Raw genomic sequence first — 23,960 nt, 5'->3', positions numbered from 1 at the left:
ATTCAGTCTTTACTAAAGAGTTATTTATTTTATTTTCATTTTACAGATCAGAAGCACCAAGAGATTAAGGGACTTGACTGAGGTAGAAATGGAGAGTCTGTGATGGTGCTGGGAAATGAATCCAAAGTCCCTGAGTTGCCTGAACCACAGGAACACCTTTCCACTCTGAGAAAGGGTGTTGTTAACCTATGCTTTGGCTAAACTGCATGGGTATATCATACCACTGATATCTGGACAGAGCTCTCCCATTAAAATCACTTGTCAATAAGACCCCCATTTTGGGTGATTACCTTCTGCCTTCCTGCAAATAGCTGCAAATACTAAAAAAGATTCTCTTTTTGTGCTGAAGTCTTGGTAGTGATGCTGTTAAACCGCTGCCCCGTTTCACTTCTAGTAATTTGATATTATTTAAAATTTTCAAAGGCCCATATAAAGATGTTGGATGGCAATGCTTGTTTTCTTATCCAAGTTAAACTGCTGACCTAGCAATGGTAGCAGGAGACATTAAAGCCGTTGCTGAAGTATGTCATCCATGAGGGGCTGTGCTGTTGCTGATCACCTGCTCCCTGATTCGCATACACTATAAAGTGTCACCATAAACGATGGCAGCCCCCCTGCTCTGATGCAGTAGTAACTGAAATATTCATTGCCCGGTGTGGCTCAGCGTCACTTCATCACTCCTTCCCACTACACCTGCCTGACCAGTACAAAGAGGGAATTCAATCATTTTGACTTGGCTTGCTTACCACTATATCTCCCAGTAAAGATACGTGTATCAGCGATAACACTTGTAATTTCTCCAGTATAATGTCTTTGTCTTTAATTCTATTTTCTAACCCACAGACCCACCCACCAGACTAATACAGAGAGACTACATTTTGTAGGGGACAATAATTCAGTCTCTGTTTCAGTTAGCTCCAAGCTCTTATTTTTTTTAAGGTGATTATAATCTACTAGGGACAGAAATGAAACTAACAAGTATATTTCACTTTGGACCTCAGGCTGAACTTGAATCATGGTCCTGGGTGAAAAAGAATAGCAGGATGCATTGCAGTAGTAGAACTGACACTTCCCCTTTAAGTAAGAATGCTTTGCCTGGACTCAGCAACATCCTAGCAAACGCAGTGCAAACATCTGGCATTTACCAATTTTATATGATAAAATATCACCTGCAAAAATCTTTTCTGGGGAAGAGAATTTTCCCAAATGTTAGGATTTGCAAGTTTTATACAGGGAGTTATCTTAAATGTTCCTTCACTTTTATTAACATTTACACTCCCATGGAAACAGTACATCTTCTGAATATTCCCCAGTGTCATTTGTCTTTCATCCCATTCCCTTCTTAATAGAGATAGCAATTTCAACTTTGTTTGTACCAGTCCTTTGTACTATCTTGGCTTCTATGATTTGGGGATGTTACTTTTCAATCGCCACGCTGCTTGGTTGGTATTTGAAATGATACATTTAACATTTACACTGGAGCAGTTGTCTAGAGGTCTCACTGAGGTCAGGGGCCCCTTGCGCTAGGCACTGTACAAACACAGTGAATGACAGTCTCTGACCCAAGGAAAATATATGGTTTGCTGTTGCAAGATGCTGAATGTCCTTAGTTCCCAGTGAGTGGAAGGTGCTCAGCAGGAGTTGCTGCTTAGCACCTTGCAGGATCAAACTCTCATAGTATAACTTCTCTCTCAGTGGCACAGGACCTGATCATACACTGCCTTGCACATTATATATTTGTTTAAACCAGTGAAAAAAGATGGCAAGGTGGGTATAAAGTGCTACCACTACAGAGAGAGCTGCTTTGCATTCACGGTACACAGGGTTAAATAAGCACATAACACACAAGGCACTGGAGAATCAGGCTAATAGTGGTCATGGGTTTGGGTTTTTTTTTACTTGAAAGTGAAATCAGAAGACAAGTATTTATTTGTCTATGGTGAATTTAAGAGTCCAACATATAGTATAATGTGTGTGGGCGAAATACTAAGGACCTTACACAAGTCAACTACATGTACTCAGGCACTGACGAAAATGGGATTTGCTAGAGTTAAAATGGCGTAAGGACTTCAGGATCTGGCCCTGTGTGTGCAGTGCTTCGGGGAGACTGCTTGTCAGCATTTGGGCCAAGCCAACAAATTCTGTCTGCTTAAAATAAAGTCATTATTCTGAAACCCACAGCAATGCCTGCTTCTGATGCAGTCTTTGATTGAAACCAGAATTAGGATAAGCTATTCTTGGTTCTTGCTTCTAATTTAGCTTCCCAGCCTTGTTATTTCTGACTGTTAACATTTTACTTTTCTGCATTGAGAGACAGTTCAAAGTTTCAGCTGATTGGACCCAAATAAGTTTTTGGCAAAGAGCCTGCTCTACCTCATGATCTTGCAGATAATTGGGCCTGCCCTGTATTCTTTTCATTATTGAAGAGCACCAGAGAAAATGCTCTAGACGCATTTTTAGGGGTAATCACAGGGCAACCTGTCTCAGGATACTTTATCTGTTATATTTTACTTAATATTTACATTAGGATAATATCCAGAGGCCCCAGCAAAAATCAGAACTGTCACTGTACTAGGCATTGTGCAAACACAGAGGTTTACATGTTCCTTTCCCCAAAGAGCTAGCAATCTAAGAAGAGCTTATACAAGTGAGAATAATAAACCTGGATAGTGGTAAAGTCGTGACTGCAGTGGGTAATCTTATTTGTTTGCATTTAACTTACTTTATTAATATCTCTAACCAGGAATATCTAGGTATATATCTACTAAGCTAGCATAGAAATGGATATTTTGTGTGCAAAACTCACAGGGGAGCCCTAACAAGATCACTTTTTGCAATGATTTTGGAAAGCCTGCTAAAATGATTAGTGCTTTAAATAAATGAGATCACCTACTGAATAAAAACACAACCAAACTACACTCTCATAACATGATCTCATATGGGCTTAGCTTCATGAAAGTCCCTCCGGAGAATTCTATAAAATTGTTCATCCAATTGTTGCATGCAACCTCTGTTCAGAAAGGAAGTGTGGCTGACACAATCAACCTAAAAGGTCCCACAGATGCCAAAAATAATACACACACACACACACACACACACACACACACACACATATTAAAAAAGTGTTTGTATCTGGGTACCTTAAAATATACTGTTGTGACACAGAGTCCCCTTGGCAAAGGTTCCCTCATTTTTTGCCAACAATTCTAGTCTCAGACCTGACAAGTCACTCCACCGAAACCCATGTTTTAGGGTATTTATGTATAAAAGATAGCACATAAGGTATTTACAGAAAACTCGTAACTTATCAAGGCTCATAATCATTGTGAGATGTGTGTATGGGCAATATTTAAGTATGCTTTATGGTCTTGGAGTAAAAGTTAGTCACCAGGGGATAATATGCCTGGGTGATGGCCCATTCAAGCAGGAAGGAGTTGCCACCCCTCCCTGGTTAAATGGTGATGTCATGTAAGGCTCAGTTGTCTGGAGGCACTAAAGGAGACAGAAAGGTACACAGACATGACTTTCTGGGACACAGCAGAGCAGTCCTACTCCCAGTCTGACAGCCTCTGTGCTGTTGAGGAGGATGAAACTTTTGGGGAAGGAGAACATCAAACTGGAGCAGACAGAAACAATCCCATAGTCCGGACTCTCCTTCCAGATGATGTTATGGTCTCCTCTCCCATGGAGGATACTCCTCTAGGGGAGGGAACTCCAATTATTAGGAAGAGACTGGTAATAGTAATGGAGGATTAGATCATTAGAAATATAGATAGATGGCTTTGTGATGACTGGAGAACCGCATGGTGAATTGCCTGCTGGGTGTGAAGCTTGTAAATCTCTCAAGGGATCTAGACAGACTTATGTGCAGTGCTGAGGAGGAGCCAGTGGTTGTGATATGTGTAGGTACCAATGACACAGGGAAAGGTAGGAGAGAGGTCCTGGAGGCCAAATTTAGGCTGTTAGGTAAGAGACTAAAGTCTAGGACCTCCATAGTGGCATTCTTTGAAATGCTTCCAGATCCACGTGCAGGGCCAGTTAGACAGGCAGAACTGAAGGGTCTCAATGCACGGATGAGACGATGGTGTAGGAAGGTGGATTTTAGATTTATTAGGAACTGGGGAACCTTTTAGAAAAGGAGGACCCTATATAGGAAGGATGGGCTCCACCTAAACCAAAACAGAAGCAGATTGCTGGCATGTAAAATTAAAAAGTTTTTAGAGGAGTTTTCCAACTAAGGCCTGGGAGAAAGCAGAGGAGTATACAGCAGAGGAGTATACAGTATACAGGGACATCCCTTTGGGGAGGATCTCTTAACAGAGATACTCTATATCCTAGTAAAGAGAAGAGGATAGAAGTTGATAAAATACAAGTAGGAATTGAAGATAAACAGTCATATGAAAAAGTGTCTGATTTAATTACATCACATGAAGGCAGACAACTAAATATTGACAAATCTTATAAGTGCTTGTATACAAATGCTAGGATTCTAAATAATAAGATGGGTGAACTAGTAGCAAGTGTCTGCTATTCAATGAGGATATTGATATAATAGGCAACAGAGAAACTTGGTGGAATGCTAATAATGAATGGGACGTGATAATACCAGGACACAAAATATACAGTAATGACAGAACAGGTTGTGCTGGTGGGGGAGTGTCACTGTATGTGAAAGACAGCAGAGAGTCAAAGATAGTAAAAATCTTAAATTAAGCAAACTGTATCATAGAATCTCTATGGATTGAAATTCCATGCTTGAGTATTAAGAGTATAACAATAGGAATATACTACCTGACAGGATGGTGATGGTGATTGTGAAATGCTCAAGGAGATTAGAGAGGCTATACAAATAGAAAACTCAGTAGTAAAGGGGGATTTCAACCATCCGCATATTGACTGGGCACATGTCACCTCAGGATGGAGTGCAGCGGTACATGTCTTAAGCCCTAACCCCAAAGATAGAACATTCTATCTATGGTATGTGTATGACCCCTGTTACCGTAGTATCTGAGCTCCTCACAACCTAATAAATTTACCCTCACCACATCCCTGTGAGATAGGGAAGTGCTATTATCCCCGTTTTACAGATGGGGAATTTAGGCACATAAATACCAAGGGCCAGAGATGTAAAGTATTAAGGTTCCAAAAGATGCAGATAGGCTCCTAAAGGCATTTTCAAAAGTGCCTGTCTGCATTTGTAGGTGACTAAATACCTTTAAAAATTTAGGCCTGAGTGACTTGCTCAAGGTATCCCAGGAAGTCTGTGGCAGATAAAGAATTTGAACTGGATTTTCTGTATCCCAGACTAGTGCCTTAACCACTGGACCATCCTTCCTCTCATTTTTTACAGCTGAACCCAGGTACCACACAGCATTGACCTTCTTTCTATTTTGAGCAAAACTTTAATTCCTGTAACTGGCCATTTTTACCTGGGCAGTTCATTGCACCATGTTGTCACATTGCCAAAACCTTTCCGAAGTTAAAGACAAAACTCATCTGCTCAAGACACAGTGAAGCAGTAAAGATATTGTTGGGTCTGGGAACAACAACAAGCAAGAATAAGAAGAATTAAAAAAAGCAGGTCTGTGCATTTGGGGTAGAGGGAATGGGGGCCAGGAAGCAACAGGCACTAGCTTTGTACCCTGAGTTTTGAAAGCCTTTCAGCAGTTTGTCTCCAGAAGTGACATTTCAATAGGTAAGGAAAGAGTCGGCCAAGATGCTGCTGTAATATGCAACATATTTCATTCTGTAATGGATTTTTAGCAAGCCCATTGGAAGCTCTCTTACTGTTTCAGCAGTAGATCAGCTCTATAAACTGTTTACTACCAGCCCAGTGGAGTTGTGAGCTACTGGCTTGTTTGCACAAAATACAATCAGATGACACTGTCTATCTAAAGTAAACAAATGAGTTTTTATTCTGCTCAATGTTCTCCTAAACAAAATTAACCTAACCCACATTCCCTGCTGCAAATCCTCAGTGAATTACATTGTCTCCCAATCTGCCTTTATGCTTGCTGACAGCATCACTGGCTTTTTAAAGGTCTCTTTTGTATTTCTGCTCCGTAGATTACATATTGCAGTAGCAATGCCAACCAGGAGCTCTCACACATTTCATATGCACCTATCATATGGGAGGCATAGCACCTGAAAATGCATGCACCTGAAAATGACAAAATGACATCTCGCACTCCAGTACTCATAACTAACAGCAAACGCATCAGGATCTTGTTGATTGCCCCAGTATGCTGCAACCTGCCACAGCAGTATGCATTTGCTATGCACAATCACAGAACAGGTGGCAGAAGAGTGAACCTGCATGTTCTGCGTACTAATCCATGGAGGGATTTCTGCTAACAAAAGCACTGAACTGGGTTTGGATGATTTTCATTCTGTACCAGATGGTATGAAAATAAATGTTGGTTGTATATGGTTTCAGCAGATATCTCTTTCTGTGTGTGTGTGTGTGTGTGTGTGTGTGTGTGTGAGAGAGAGAGAGAGAAAGTTGGTTTATATTTGACTTGACTGGAACAGAATCACCATTTTCTGTTCTATTCCACTCATTTAGACACTCACTACATTCAGCTCATACACCAGATCCTCAGGTGTAAACAGACATCATTCCATGGAAGTAAGTGAAGTAAATTGGCATAAGGGAGAAAAGAAAATTTGGCCAAGGGCACTTGTGAAACCTCTACTTTTTAAAACTGTTCTGGAGCCTAACATCCATGCAGAGCAAACAGGAGGTCCCATTTTTTATCATTAATGCATTTTACCCAGCTGACCCAATAGAAAAAACAAACAAACACGGTAAGACAGATATTCAGCCTGACTAAGTCCATTTGACTTAATATCACAGCTGAGAATCTTTCCTGATAGCCATCCTACACTAGCTCTATGCCACCTGCTCCCATTGCCCCTTCATGGTGGGGACATACTGGAGGGAGGGAAGAGAAAAGAGAGGATGTGGCAAAGCAGAAGGACCATTGTAGCCAGTGTAGTTTAGAGCAGCCCTTAGGTGCCTTTAAGTTAAGCTAGAAGCAGTTTCAGCCCCTGGTTAGCCCTGGCATGGAGAGCAGAAAAGTGGCTTCAAGCCAACTCTTTCTCTAACCCCTGTTTTCTTCAGCTGCCTTGAATCCAAACATGGCACAGCTGAGAATCTGACCCCATTTTATTAATTTAGTCAAGTAAAGCTATAATTTAGTTATGAGCAGATTCAAAAATATATGAATGCCTGCAAACCTGAGAGTTGTTCAAACACATGCCGTGAGTGTCGTTATTTTACTACTTGTACATCCCTGGTCCTATTTGTGACACCTATTTGCTGTCACATGGTTTCAAATACAGAAGGTGGATATGAAAGTTAAAACCCATCTAAGCTGGTGTGGGATAGACCTGGATAAACAGTGCAAAACATATTTGGGAACTTTTATTGTACTAAAACCTGAAAATTTGCTTTGATGGTAGCAGTGACACCCATTTTATTTATGAGTTAGTTTTTGCTCACAAGAATGTTTGCAGAAAGAGAGTGAAAACTTCCCATAAAGGTATTCAGAAGTGTTCATATTGGATTTTTTTAGCTCTATATAATTTGACGTATGTGTTGTTAGTCAATACATATATATTAGGTGTAGTGCATACTACATGGGGGCAGTTATGTTAATATAATTTGGTTATGTCTTTCCCACAAAGCTGTTTACTTCTGTTCACTCATGTTCACCCACAATACCCTGCAAAGCTGAAGTCAGCTTTGACACAAGCGAATACAAAACCTGTCAAAGACAAGATACATGAGTGTTCTGCCCTGGTACAAGCTAGGAAGTACCTTCACAGGCAATTGGTTTGGACTCTAGTGTCCAAAACAGATAAGAAAAGGTACACCATGGCATCACAAAAACAAGTGAAAAACCTGATTGGTAAATGTTGGTCTTGGGTGACTTACAGAGTGCTTTTAGCTTGTAAACAGCTATGATATAAATATAGGTAATTTTGGAGGCCTGCTTCAGAGCACTCCTTCTTCGTAAGGTGTATTGTGCGCTGAGAGAAACAGCTTTCTGGAGGGAGTGGTATGTATAACTACTGTTCATATTTTATTTCTTTGTCTTTAGACAATAAATTGACTAAGTTTGGTTATTTAGTCTTTTGAACATTTTTAATATTGAACCGCAAATGTAGTCCAAATAAGTTGGGTATACTTCAACATTATTGTGTATAAATGTGCGCACACACACACACACACGGGCAGGGTGGACTGAAATGATCTGGCAAGATTCCAAACCTGGCTGAAAGCAACTGTGTTCTAGCTGCCAGCCAAAGCTGAACTTAGGATGCGTCTTCACTACAGAAAGAGCATGGGCTCAGCTAACCTGGGCTTGCCTAGGCCCAGGTGGACCATCCCCATTGCAAAGTCACACCTGTGACAGACTCACGTAGCTGCCTGCACACTAGTGCTGTGTGTTGGGCTGGACTTTTGGCAGGATATCCTAGGACTCTTGGCTCCTGCACTAAGCTGGGCCACTCTATGAATTCACTTATAGTGTATTGTGGGAGAATTTGTCTGTCGTCCCTGAGCCCGTGTGCAAGTGCTCTCAGCCTGCCAACTCAATAAAATTAAGTCCTGGTGACAGGGCATGAATCTTATTTTGGCTGATTAACTGTTCCAGATGTTGTAAATGCAAGTCACATTTTGGAAAAAAGAGGCAGACACTGGGTATGAGACACTGTGGAAAGCATTTTGGCAGCGGCTCATCACCCTGAGAAAGTGGCATAGTGCCTTGCTAAGTACATACAGGCTGTATGCAGACATGGAGCAGTGAAGACAGCTGATGCAAATTTGGGGTTGGCAGACAACAGCATCACAATGCAAACACTGACTAGATCATTCCCTCACAAAGGAAAACCCATCAGGGCCAGCTCTGGTGAAGGAAGTTTCTGGGAGTCTTCCTCTTTGCTTTTTCCAGTGTATTAGATACATGCTCAGAGATTAGACCTCCTGTTTTCTCTCATGGCTGTGGAAGAGGCCACAGGGCCTGCCCACAAGCATAAAAAATTCCAGAGAACCCTCAATAAGTGAAGGGTCATTTCACGGGGAACCTGTGTTTCCACAGCTGCTCTGGCACTTAACAAGCCCCCACTTTCCTTCCTGTGAGTTTTGCCTAGTATCTGCTGTTCCTGCAAACATTTCTCCCTGTAAACTTGTTTAGTGGAGAATTCCGAGAGTGAATACAAAAGGGTCACAACCATAGCCAAAACAAACTCATTTATTCACGTAAGCCAATATTTGCAGACTATTTTTTTAAATGGGATTTGCAAAACTCCAATTTTATTTCTGTACCCGGTGCAAAAGTAACTATGGAGTCAGTGCCTTGTTGACACCCGGTAACATAACAGGATGTGCTGCTTCGACAAATTAATGCTGGAGAAAAAACTACCTAGGCCTAATCCTTCAAGATTCTGTGTACCTCCTGCATGGCTCAACTCGTCAATGGGGGTTAAAGGCACTTTGCAGGAGGCACTCAGCACCTTGCTGAGATAGTCCCTGAGCACTTGGTTTAGTAAATTCCACATGGCATGCCTGTGAGCTTTGGAATGCAATTCCCTCCCTTTAAAAAACAAACAAACAAAATTACCAAAATCATCCTGAAAAGAGTTCTTCAGCAATGCTAAAGCAGTTTAGATATGCCCTGCCCAAGAGGATCAGGTTTTAGGTTAAATATCTGCTGCATAGATTCCTGGTTGAAGTCTGAGTTCCATTTTCTAGGTTAGCAGCTGGGCATGCAGGGCAGGCTGGCACAGAGGAGAGAACAGGTTGGTTTTCACTCTTGACCCTGTATCTAGAGGTTGGTGTACCAAGCTTGACCACTGCTTTGCAGTATCACTCAGCAAAAAATTCATCCCCCACAATGATGATTTCTACCTGCCAACATTAAGCAGCTTGTGGAGTCCTTAGTGTGTGTTAAAGGTACAATTTCAGAACAACGGTGTGAGTGTCCAAGACTGAGTCAGTCTGAAAAATAATTTCCTTCTTATGTAAAGCAGGATTTTTCCTTTACTTATCCCTCCTGCAAATATCATTGCTTTTCTTATCCAGGACAGGGTTCCAAAAAAAAGCCTGCTAAACCAGTGTCTAATGAGTCCCAAGGTAAGAATCAACTTCTACTTGTTATGGAAAGCTTTACGCAAGTCTGTGTAAAGTAAATGGCTCCTTAAGTATGAGCATTTTAGTAGAAACAAAGGAAATGCTCTCTCTCAGAAATGCCCCCAACGATTTCTTTTGAGAAAATAAACACAGAAAACATTCCATGCCTGTAATGTCTCAGCTGAAATCCTGTACGAAGCTCTGCTGTGGCAAAAGTTTATCATTCTTCCCACCACTCCCTCCTCCCGTTTTGGTCTAAGGTTTAAGTAGATGCCTTAGAGAATATTGCAGGTTGTTTAGTGCATACGATTGCTGCCAAATGCTCTTCATGACTTGGCAAGCAGACGTGGGGTGAGGAAGGGAAAGATGCTCTTTCAGTGACATGCCTCTTCCTCCAAAAATTCAATAGTAGGTGGCCTAAATTGTGCCAAGATAATTTACATCAAAAGCCCATCAGCTGTGTGGACTAATAGCACGCATGCACACCTAATAGACAATTGTATGGCTACCCACTGCACATATTTAGTAACTAGTTACATATTGACACAAATGTGAGTGTTAGCATGCAAAAAGTTCACATGTTCATGGGTATATTCTAGACACCCTTTTCTGAACAATCTGGTCTTTAAGGCACCAGATCTGCTTTAAAAAAAATTATTATTGTTATTTAACTCCTTCATTTAATGATCATTTTCAGGTATTGTAAGGCGTCATAGTGAACCTCAAAAGATCATGAGCTTTAGTTTGAATAACCACCCAAAAGTCACAAGGTCCAAGGGTTGTTGCGATGCTTATCCAAACCATTTGTGATATTCTTGGGGCTGCAAAACAGAGTTAAGAAGTTTTCTGCACAAAAAGGTATTTTCAAGAAATTCCCTACTTAGGAACTTCCAGTCCCAGACACAACCTGGAAGTGCAGAAGATGATGTTGAAGAATAATTCTTAGAAAGTTAAATGAACTTTTCAAACCTCAAAAAATGTTCACTTTAGGTAAAGTTAAACCTTTAGGTGAAAATTCAGGCGGTTGGTTATTTATTTATTTACTTTATTGGGTTTGGAGCAGGGTGGCAGTCAATATTTTGTTACCATCTTACTCCAGGAGTGCTCCTATTAACTTTGAGTAACATATCAAAAATTTGGTCCTTTTAATTCCTCCCGCCCCAAATTAGCCCATCCATCAATAATCACACGCAGATGGTCTAACTAATGACTACCCACTTTTCCTCAGTTAAGAGTTCCCTCATTGTTTCAGTAGCTTGATTTGTTCAAGGGCACCTGGTCGTGTGGCTTTTTAAGAATGGAAGGAAAGTACTCCCACAATATAAAAGTTGAATAAAATTTGTAAAAGCGGAAACACAAAACCTTTGGTAGGACTCCAGCCTTCCTTAATAATCGCTGGTTTCAGAGTAACAGCCGTGTTAGTCTGTATTCGCAAAAAGGAAAGGAGTACTTGTGGCACCTTAGAGACTAACCAATTTATTTGAGCATAAGCTTTCGTGAGCTACAGCTCACTTCATCGGATGCATACTGTGGAAAATACAGAAGATGTTTTTATACACACAAACCATGAAAAAATGGGTGTTTATCACTACAAAAGGTTTTCTCTCCCCCCACCCTACTCTCCTGCTGGTAATAGCTTATCTAAAGTGATCACTCTCCTTACAATGTGTATCATAATCAAGGTGGGCCATTTCCCAGCACAAATCCAGGTTTTCTCCTTCCCCCCCCAACAAACCCACTCTCCTGTTGGTAATAGCTTATCTAAAGTGATCACTCTCCCTACAATGTGCATGATAATCAAGGTGGGCCATTTCCAGCACAAATCCAGGGTCTAACAAGAACATCTGAGGAACAGTGGGGGGGGGGAGGGGAGGGGGAGGAATAAACAAGGGGAAATAGGTTACTTTTTATAATGACTCAACCATTCCCAGTCTCTATTCAAGCCTAAGTTAATTGTATCCAATTTGCAAATTAATTCCAATTCAGCGGTCTCTCGTTGGAGTCTTTTTTCAAAGTTTTTTTGTTGAAGGATAGTCACTTTGAGATCAGAAATCGAGCGACCAGAGAAATTGAAGTGTTCTCCGACTGGTTTTTGAATGTTATAATTCTTGACATCTGATTTGTGTCCATTTATTCTTTTACGTAGAGACTGTCCAGTTTGACCAATGTACATGGCAGAGGGGCATTGCTGGCACATGATGGCATATATCACATTGGTGGATGTGCAGGTGAACGAGCCTTTGATAGTGTGGCTGATGTTATTAGGCCCTGTGATGGTGTCCCCTGAATAGATATGTGGGCACAGTTGGCAACGGGCTTTGTTGCAAGGATAGGTTCCTGGGATAGTGGTTCTGTTGTGTGGTATGTGGTTGCTGGTGAGTATTTGCTTCAGGTTGGGGGGCTGTCTGTAGGCAAGGACTGGCCTGTCTCCCAAGATTTGTGAGAGTGTTGGGTCATCCTTCAGGATACGTTGTAGATCCTTGATAATGCATTGTGTCTGAGCTTCTCTTTGTGCAGATAGCAATAAAGGAAGCTGCATATGCAAATGAAGATGCCTTTTTGTGACAGAAAGACTAATGGCATCAAATTCATGACTTTTACAAGTGATTAATACCCTTTGCATACTTTCAACAACAGAGGGATTGATAGTCACACAATATTAATTATAATAATAATAATAGAATAATAATTAACAAACCTTATTTCTAACAAATTGTGGAATATAGGATATAGGAAAGTATTATATAAGATATAGGGAAAATATTGCAAGATAACAGAGGCAGATGAGTATTTCTCATATAGGAATATACAACACTAACAACCACAATGAGTTCAAAAAGCCCCAGGTCATGAACAAAACAATAAAATGCTCTGAAAGTAATAAATCCACAAGGTTATTAGTACAAGAACAATGATATAAATGGTTTCAAGTCCCAGTTGGCCTGGAGTATTTCCCAGTAGGTCACTGGTTCAAATAAGAGCTGGACAAACACTGCAGACAATCTTCTGCAAATATTGGTTTAAAATTTTTAATGGATTCTCTTTGGTTATGTTTGTTTCTCCATCAATATTCTAGCACAGTGGTTCTCAACCTTTTCCGTGCTGCAACCCTATCTTTCAAGGGAAAACATCTAGCTAAAAAGAAAGGGAGGGTGGACTTGACCCCGAGGCTGAAAACTCATGCTGTAACAAACGAGATTTGTGGCAGAAACCTTCATAGAAATAATTCATCTTAAATTAATCTTGGCAAATAGTCAACAAAATCCAAATTGGATTTCTTTAACAGGGGTAATTGCAGCACGACATTTCAAGCTAAGAATAATGCTCATCCAAGCACGAAGCATACCATGTGACCAGTGTGCCCCGTCAAAACTAAACCACAGGACTTGAATTTCAAATATGAAGTAAATAAAAATATAAAAAAAGTTTGTAAACAATGTCTAGACCAAAAATAATTCACAGATTTCGTGGTGGTGTTGGTGGTGGGGAATTGGATGTAATATTAAATAAGTGAGATAACTGTGATGTACTCTCAAATGATTTATGATAAGAAAGGGATGTTAATTTCTAACATAAGGAAATATATTTATTTGCCTAGTTTTGGTTCAAAGATAGCCCAAGTCTGCAGAACCTGGTGATCTGATGGCTATTGGTTAGCGTGAAATTAAGTGGTGATTTCAGCTCAGCCTCTACTGGACAGTATCTGTCTCACAAAAACCAGCAATACAATCCACACTTATTGGCAATCTAGCAGAGAAGCCAAGGAGAAAAGCTGAAGCCTATTTAAATATTTACGCCCTATTCCACATGGCTACTAAATAATATACTGTTAAAATAGTCATTTTTAAATATGAGTTGAGAAGCCAGGAAATGGAGGTAGGAGTAATCTTGTGGCACTGTTATAGACTACATTTAAATACGGATGCAGTCCATAAAGGGTACTGCCAGATTGTGATGTAATACGTTCTTTACTTTTCTTGAGCAGGGGAGTTCCAATCCAGTTTCAGGTTTAAATAGATCCAAAATTACCACCAGGCTTTGTTCCACCACCTGAATCATGGATTCTCGCCCAACCAATTTCCCTTTGGAATATCAGCTTTTACTGCCTGTCCTTCTCAGCATGGTTAAGTTGTCATTGCAAGTGGGATCTTTCCATGGCTGGAAAAAAAATGGTCGTAAAGCTGCTGTTAAAATAAATCTGGCTGTAGGCTATGAGTGCTGGAGGACGGACGGACTAATATCTAATTGTGGCCAAGATCCTGGGGGCACATAGCGGCAATACAACTGCAAGGAATATCCGGATAGCTATAACTTATATGATAAAATTTTAGTCAGGCCTTGGAAGCCGAAACAGCAAGGGAACCAACCTTTTCATAATTGTGAGTGGCCTGGTCACCATACTGGCTAAGGCAGGACTTTCATTACTGTTCTGAGAGCTAGTTGTGGTACAAACATTTCTTTTAAAGGTCATTTCCTATTGCCAAAAGATTGATTTTACCAAAATGGAAATCTATGCCCCAGCCTGTAGAATAGTGGCTGTGTGGACTTGCTAGTATTGAAAGAATAATCTTTCAGAATAATGAGAGATTTCACGATTGCCATATCATCTGCTCGGTGTACTTGGAGATTGTATTGTCATCTGCTTATTAATCACCAGGCAGCTATGTTCAGTATCTGTAGTGTAACTAACACACTTACCCTTCCTTGTAAAATAATGCTGTATCCTGAAATCATAAAAAAAAAATCCTTCAAATCTTAGGCGACGTCTACACCACAGAGTTAAGTTGACTTAAGTCGACAATCCTAAATTACTGTGATTACATCACTTGTGCATGTTCACACAATGCTCCTTGTGTTGGCGGAGCGCATCCACACATGATGCTCCAGCACCAACAGAAAGCAATGCACTGTGGGTAGCTATCCCACTGTGCAGATTGCCTTCTCCCCCTAGGAGTTCTAGGAATGGATCTCAGCACATCATGGTGGTGGGATCAGTAATGTATTAATACTACTGTATTAATAGCTGGCCAAATTTAGACAGATTTTCACTGAAATCGCAAAAGGCACATCCTTGAAATAAAGGCCACCCCCCTTCCAAATTTCAAGTTCCTGATCGAAAGCATAGGGGTGTGAGAAAAGGTGGCCTGAACTATTATGGCCAGATACGGGCAAAGTGTATTTTTCCCTAGCCTTGGTCTTGGAAAGAGCTGACCTGGACTGTACTACAGTCCTTTATGGCACTATAGCTGAGTTAATATGAAGTATTTTTATTTTGGGCCAGCTTTGTAGCTTAACTATCATTTCCAGTTGGTGTAGAACATGGCAGTGTGGTTGTTATGAGCAGCAGCAAGCAGAGAAGCGCGTCTTCCTGGTATCCCATGTTATGCATCGGCCTGTTTGTGCAAAGGCAGTTTAATATTTTCATCTTCACTTGAAAAGACTCATTAAACCCGGGGTGCCAAACAATTGCTCTTATACCAATACCTTTCCACTACGTCCTCTTAGAAGGAATAGGTTGTGTGATCCCATTGGGCAGACCAGGGAAAAATGTTCTACATTGTCTAAGTGACTTAGGAGCCAAAGCCTCATTGAAAAATCAGTGGGGATTTAGGCACCTAAGTCTCTTTTAAAAAATGGGACTTAGGCACTTGAAATGTTTAATCCCATTACTTATCCTCTGCAGCGCCAATCCTGAAGAAAGCCCTCCCTCTGAAATTAAGGAACATGACAGATTCAGGCCCCACTCCCCCAAGCATATCCTTGCAGTCACCGGGGTTCATCTGTGTGGAACAGCTTGCTGAATCAGGACATTTGTTTGTTTTTAGAGAAGAGCAGAAACCTTTGGCGGTGAAAGTATTTTGAGCCTGGAGCTGTTAGAACTTTAAATTATGCAGGTGAATTTAGCAGGTCATTTTTTCATGTTACTGTTTTATGTGGCATCTAGGATGGTACAGGAGACTGTCTCCTTAAAAACACAATTTGGGGATTTTATTTCTGTTAATATTAGAGGAATGGAATTAAATGCTCTAATTACCATTTAAAAATATAATCATCTTCTTGAAGTGGCCTCTCTGCCACTATTATCATAGCACATTAACAAGGATCATTGTGGGGAAGCAAAGGGCCCAGAATCCGACTGCAGCTGCCTCGCCGAGAATTCCTGGTGGAAAGCCAGTGAAGCCAGCTTCTACACCAACCACCCCACTCAGCTCGAAAAAGGGGGAGTGATGGTTGGAGGACAGAGGCTCAGCTGCTCACTTTTATGTTGGGGCCAAAGCAGATGCCACGGAGAATCAGGGAACTGCTTGAGAACCTGTGCTGAGTGGATCTCAATGCAGCAGAGAATCTGTCCCACAGTATTTGACAGTCCTGGAAAAAAGAAAAAGAAAAAAGAGGGCAATGGTGACAGGAGCAAGATTTAAACTCTATAAAGAAAGGGAGCAATACCAGGTTCATACCTCTGGCCAAAAACTGGCAAGCCGCCACAGTATTACACCACTTGAGCATGTAGAATTCCTGTTATGAGAGAGGTGATGACAGCACTATGTCCACAGCCCATTCACCCCGAAAGGCACCTGCCCATCTGTTATACATGCAGGTATTTTTATAGCAATAGCTCTAGAGAGATTTAAACAGGTGTCCACACCTAAAATACATGAAATAGTAGCTACTAACAACAGGAGTCTCAAGGTCTGCTGGATCCAAGTTAACATGGCACAGGAGCATAGTGGAGGGGTTGTGAAAGGAACGATGAAAACGCCGCTCAGCTCTACAGGTCCCCTGTGCCTTATTATTAGGGGAAGCTTTGGTGCTGGGCCATTGTCCCACAATGAGAAATGGGAAGTACAATAAAATTAGCTTAATCTCAATTCTATGCAACACTCAGAGCTATTAAATTAACAGCTCACTCAACATTTCCATCTTCCAGATAAAGGATCCAGGTTAGAGTTTTGTCTATAGTCAAAGCTGCACTGATTTAGTTAAACCAGTGCTAAACTCTGTGTGTACACACTTAATTTGCTTTAAAAGTATGTTTATATTGATTTTGTTTTACTTGCTAAGCATAGTTTAAGTGTGTTCACACAAGATTGAACTAAATCATTTTAAAGCCATACCTTTAGTTCAGTGGTTCCCAAACTTGTTCCACCGCTTGTGCAGGGAAAGCCCCTGGTGGGCCGGGCCAGTTTGTTTACCTGCTGCGTCCGCAGGTTTGGCCGATCGTGGCTCCCAGTGGCTGCGGTTCGCTGCTCCAAAGGGAGCAGCTGGAAGTGGCGCAGGCCGAGGGACATACTGGCCGCTGTTTCCAGCAGCTCCCATTGGCCTGGAGCAGCGAACTGCGGCCACTGAGAGCTGCGATCGGCCGAACCTGCGGACGCAGCAGGTAAACAAACTGGCCTGGCCCGCCAGGGGCTTTCCCTGCACAAGCGATGGAACAAGTTTGGGAACCACTGCTTTAGTTCAACCAGTGCAACTTTGAAACCAGATGAGGCTTAGTACAGCCACTGCTGTGCTTCCAACCATAGAGCAGGGGCATCAAAGTAGCAGCAGCAGTAAGATTTCAGTGAGGGCTCCCTCCTCCTGCACTTCACCAAGCAATTCAATAACTAGAGCTGAAGTCCTTAATAACTAATAAGTAAAGCTGGTCAGAAAATGGTTCCCCCTCCCACCCCAAATGGAAAATTGCAACAATGACAACAAAACATTTTGTATTTATCTAAGTTTTCCACAGAAAAATCAGTTTTTTCTTCAGAAAACTAAAGTCTAAAATCCACAAATTTTCAGCTGAAAACTGAAATTCATTTCACGGTTTAAAGACAATTTTCAGGATTTATTTTTTCAATCTAAAAACCAGAAATTTTTTGAGGAAAGCAGACACTTTTCATGGAAATTTTTGGGTTTTTTTTGAAAAAACAGTTTTCTACTGAAGAAGACTTTAAACAGAAAATTATTATTTAGCATTTATGGTATTTTTTATTTGGTGCACTTGGCTCTTCTATGTACCTTAAGTAACCCAAACCTGCTTTATTACCCAGGCCTTGGAATCTCTTGAAAAGAAATGTCAAATGCATAGCTCAAAGCTTCATAAGAAGTTTTCTGCCAAAAATTTTTTGATGAAAAGTTGTTTTCAACTAAGTTAATATTTTAATGAAAAGCATTTGCTTTCCATGGAAAATGTTAACTTTTGAGCAAAAAACCCCAAACACCCAGAAAACTAAAAGTTTTGGTTTCTGGCAGAAAAGCTCCCAAACATCCCCAGAAATCTTTTACTGAAAACTGAAAGTTCTGAATTGGTGCCTCATAGGAGTTGTTGTTCAGGTGCCTCAAACCCCCAGTCTCTTCTGTGGGTTAGGCTGTCTAACCAGACTACATTTCCCATGATGCACTGTGGGAACTCAGAAGGAGTGGGACTGTATTGTATCCTGTGTTAGAGGGAGGAGGCACCCAAAACTATACCTCCCATGAGACAGTGCAGTAGTTTCCTAAACTGAAAATTTTAGGTTTGGATTTTCTGCCAAAAAATCAAATTTACCTGTGAAAGATTTTTCTTAAAATAAATTTCTCATTTTTGCAAATTTTCCTGTAGAAAAATATCCAATTTTTACACACAGCAAGGTTTTTGCACCAAAACTGATTTATTGGTATGAATGTAAAAGAGTAACTCCTGGAGTATGAGTGACATGTCTATCAATGTGTTATGGAGGGGAAAATCTTGTCTTCTCTGATTTGAGTCTGAATTTCTATAAGTAAATAGCTGAGTTGGTGCAGAGCAGAATATGTTTAGATTGACATTAATGGAATTAATCAACTACGAATTATTTAAAATCTGTTTATGAGCACTTCAAGAACATCAACATGTCATTGCTGTACAGCACACGAGAAGACTTCAGAAAGGTTTTTTTTATAGCTAGTCAAAAAAATGACACATTTTCATAGAAAAATTGATTATATACATTCAGTAACTCCTCAAAATAGCTTAACACCCAAGTTTTCGTAACTGGGAGCTATAAGAATCTTGTGTTAAAGAAAATAATTTTTAAGAGTCTGATATTCTTTGCTGGAAATATTTTTGTAACTTCCAGGGATCCTAATAGATGGGTATCTATGGAAAAGACTCACTCCAGGGAGTGAGATAGCTTTAAAAAAAAATCAAAGGTTTTGACAAAGCAGAAAAAACCAGAGATTTGTATTGGTGAAATTTACAAAAATTGGAAAAACAACAGAAGGAAATGGAGAAAAGTATTCACAAACTGAAGAACAGATCCCCAAAAGAGAAAATAGTTATAGAACAAGGTTATGTGTTCATCTGTTCATCATTCCTCCAAAACTAGTCCTCAAAATACCTTCAATGGACCACAGACCTTGAGGTGATCTTTGTATAAAGGTGAGATTCAGCACCAGTGTGTAGCATAGAGCAAAATTCTGTCAAGTCTCCATATGCCACAAGTGGCTAAGCCGGGGAGGGCTGGAGAATCCATCACTACAAATGTCCTCTATCTCTCCCCTGGGGCAGAGGTACATTGCTACCACTAGGGATGGATCACTGAATATCTCCTATGAACATGAAGAATCAAAATATAGGGCCAGATCCTCAATTTGTATAAATTAGCTTAATTCCTTTGATGTCAAAGGAAAGCTCTACCAATTTACTGAGTATATAGTGGGTAGGTCTTACCAATCCCTGTGCAAGCACCTCAGAAACACAGCTAACTTTCTGAAATATTACCCCATCCTTGTCGTACAAAATCTACCCACTTCACTCCAATAATTCCATTGATTCACTTAGTTTCTGTCCTTGCCTTTTTCTTCCCTACTCCCCAAGTTACCTGACTTGTGTTAAATCTTGTTAATTCCCTTTTCTCTTTGTTATGCCTAATTATATAGTTGTCAATCTGAAAACACACAAAAGAGGGAAATTTGAAAACATTCTTGGATTTGTATTATACTACTGAATGAACTGTTGTTTTTCCTACTGCAAGAAAGAGACCGCTTTAAATGAACTTTTCACAGACAAAAAATGGATGAGTCTTTAATAGGAAAGAGAAGAATTGACAGGTGTATAATTATTGTAGTGCTTCTACCTTTGTTACTTTCCTTCCCTACTGTCAGCCTTCAGCCACTCCCCAACCTGGTTAAAATATTTTTTTAGTTCAGGACCCTTTTATCATTACAGTCGACTGCATGGGAAAAATAAATCATATTGGCTTTCTTTGCAACCAACCGCAAGTTAGCTCAGGACTGAATCCTGCACTGAGCGCAAGTGAATGAACACTGCTGCGCGATGTTCTTCAAAATCTCAGAGGCCTTTCATCAGAAGTGTCACCAATTAATACAGGGGAATCACCAAAGGCATGTGTAGGGAGCTCCCTCTGGCCACGATTACTAGCCAATAACTATGAATTAATGGGCAATACAGCAGAAGCTAGTTTGAAAAAAAAAATAAAGAAGCAAGCATGAAACAATCAAACAACAGATTAAAACCTTCCAGCATTGCTGGAGGAGGCAATTGAAGAAGAGAACTTGTATTTACCTGTTCTCTTCTACTACTGTCATATCTGAGTAACTTCTAAGGTCCTCAGATGCCACTACAATGAATACAGTATGATAGAAAGTGAATATGAATGTATATAATGGTGTCAAAAACTGTAAACTGCACCAATCTGCCCTTCAAATCTACATGAACCTGCAATGTGGGTAGCAATTAGTAGGTGTGGTTTTAATAAGGGTGGACAATCCATTTAAAGAGGTAATGTTCACTCTAATGCTGCGAAAGCATCATCTTTACAAATCCAGGAGCCCCAAAAATACAACAGACTTCCTGTAACTACAGCAAACAGCTCTGATGCAAGAGATCTTGATTATACAGAGCACAGATACACAGGCAGCTGATTGGATCGTCTGAAGCCGATAGACAGACAGTACAAGTGTGGGATATTGAGAATGCCGCCTTGAATCCTTGGAGCAACAAGTTATAACAAATGAAACAAATCAAAGATGTATGGGAAAGAGAAGCTCAGCTGACTCAAATGTAAGCATGTACACTAAAATATATACACATCATATCCAAAAGTGCTTCACATTAGTTTAGACAATAGTACAGTATTATTTCTGCTGAGCTAATGCATTACCGTCTGCTCTGATACGTATGTTTTAAAAATGCAATGGATAATTACATTAATCAAATCATTTCAGCAGCACAATTAAATGAGCAGTAATCCTATCTCAAATAGAGATCTGCCCCTATTCACTTGGAAAAACCTGAACACCACACATGGCTTTCATCCCAATGGATACAAGATACGACTATCTGAATGAAGCCACTATGACAAATTCATCTTAAAACTGGTTGCTGGTATATGACAGGAGTGCCCAGAGCTCTCCATGGATCCCACACTTGCTTTGAAAACATTTCTGATGGATGGGACAGGGAGTGAGGAGTTGAGTTCATGCATGCTATTTTTTAATTTATTTATTTATTTGCTATCAGAAGAAATACAAGACAAGATTTATCTATATACATTTACACAGTACAGAGTACACAAATCCTAATGTGTAAAATCAATCTATAACTAACACACTTTATAATATAGACTAGCAATTGATTCCTTACAACTTATATATACAGTGGTGTTTATAAACATCCTCTAGTCTCACAGAAACAGAAAGAGAAAAAAGGAAAGGGAAGTTTGTAGAAGCATTATGGTACTATATTTAAAGAATGCTTACCTAGCATTATCTAACGTTCCATATTTATCCTGAGTATGTATCTATGTAAGCCAAACAGAGTAGTTTTGTGGAATTCACTCTTTTGGACTGCGAAGAAAGATTTGGCAAAAGGCAGCCATATCTGATGGCATGCTGCTCATGTGTATGGCAAGTGGGGATGGGCAAACTGGTCACTATGGCCCATTGAAATCAATGGATCTCAAGCACATGCTTAAGTGCTTTGCTGAATCAGGGAGTACAAGAGCTATCTCCAATCCTACACTTTTCTCAGAGGCAAAAAGGAAGACAAACTTCTATCATGGATTCTCCCTGTGCTTAACACTGGGTCAGGTAAGTAGTTAGATATGGGTTAGTGATTGGAGCAGCAGACAAGTGTCAAGATGAATGTTTTCTATTCCTACCTCTTCCAGTAATTTGGTGGGCATGATTACATTTCTTAAATTTTCTAATGGCCCAAGATGAAGGAAATAGGAAATCTATGAAAAGCCAGCTCATCTCTAAAATTTTCAGACTTAAGGGATCCAGCCTTTCTGGAGTATTTCAGTGAGATTTCCAGCCTACCTGGGCAAGTAAAGTTCCGTTCAAGTCAGAAAAAGGATAAGGTATCAAGAGGGGTGCAGAGAGAGGATATATGAGGGGGATAGTGATGGCATTGCACCTCTGGTGCCACACTAATTTGTCTGATAGTAAAGCCCTTCCGAGAATTGTTAACACTAGAGACCAGATTCTCATTTATACAAAGTCTCTTTACACCGCCAGAATAGTATGAAAGGGGCCTTAAAATAGGCATAAGTTATATTTGCACCACTTTGAGGGACTTTTACACTGCCAGAGGGTCAAAGAAAATCAGGCCCCATGTCACCAAACTACTCCAATAGTTATTTGGGAGTTCCCACCTTTGCTCCTCTCTTTGCCCGGTAAGGATAACCAAGATACAGAATGGAAGCTGTCTCACCTTTTAAAAGGAGCTATTTTTGGTTTATAGCTACTCATTTCTTCCCAAAGTATTTATTTCTTTAAAAAAATCTTTGATTTGATACTATTTAAAAACACGAGGCTTGTGTTTGCTGCGGGATTTGTGGTTTTTAGGGATGGGGAGAGAGTAGTTTAAGTTGATTAAATCCCATGTTCACTCCTCAGATTTGAAACTGTTAAAACCAGTTTTAAATAAAGAATAATTATTGGAAAAGAAACGATATCTACAAGTCCTGCACTGAGTTTTTCCAGCACACAAAAAGGGAGGTAAATTCTAAGAAATACATGACTCAGAGAAATCAATCTCTTCTGTTTGGATCAGTTGTACTGAGTTTACAATACAGTGAAGTGAATTGTGTGCAGCACTCCAGCTTTGTGCAGATGTCTACACTACAGAATTAGGTCAAATTTATAGAAGTCGGTTTTGTAGAAAGCGGTTTTATACAGTCGATTGCGTGTGTCCCCACATAAGTGCTCTAAGTGCATGTAGTCGGCGGAGTGTGTCCACAGTACTGAGGCAACCGTCGACTTCCAGAGCGTTGCACTGTGGGTAGCTATCCCGCAGTCTCCACCGCCCATTTGAATTCTGGGTAGAAATCCCAGTGCCTGATGGGGCTAAAACATTGTCACAGGTGGTTCTGGGTACGTATCGTCAGGTCCCCCTTCCCTCCCTCCTTCTGTGAAATCAAGGGCAGACAATCGTTTTGCGCCTTTTTTCTTGAGTTACCTGTGCGGACGCCATACCACGGCAAGCATGGCGCCCACTCAGCTCACTGTCACCGTATGTCTCCTGGGTGCTGGCAGACGCGGGACTGCATTGCTACACAGCTGCAGTTTATTGCCTTTTGGCAGCAGACAGTGCAGTATGACTGGTAGCCGTCATCGACGTAGTCCTGGGTGCTCTTTTAACCAACCTCGATGAGGGAAGGGGCGCCTGGGCAAACATGGGAGTGCCTCAGCCAGGTCACTTCCCTTTTAAGTTTTGTCTCATGGTGATTGAGTCCTACCGGCAGTGCACTGTCTTTTAATCAGCAGCCAGCAGAAGATGATGGCCAGCAGTCATACTGCACCGTCTTCTGCCGAGCACCCAGGAGATGACGATGGCTAGCGGTCGTACTGCACAGCC

The sequence above is a fragment of the Natator depressus genome, chromosome 2 (assembly GCF_965152275.1).
Source record: "Natator depressus isolate rNatDep1 chromosome 2, rNatDep2.hap1, whole genome shotgun sequence".
In the NCBI taxonomy this organism is placed as follows: domain Eukaryota; kingdom Metazoa; phylum Chordata; order Testudines; family Cheloniidae; genus Natator; species Natator depressus.
Note: the sequence above shows the minus strand (reverse complement) of the source record.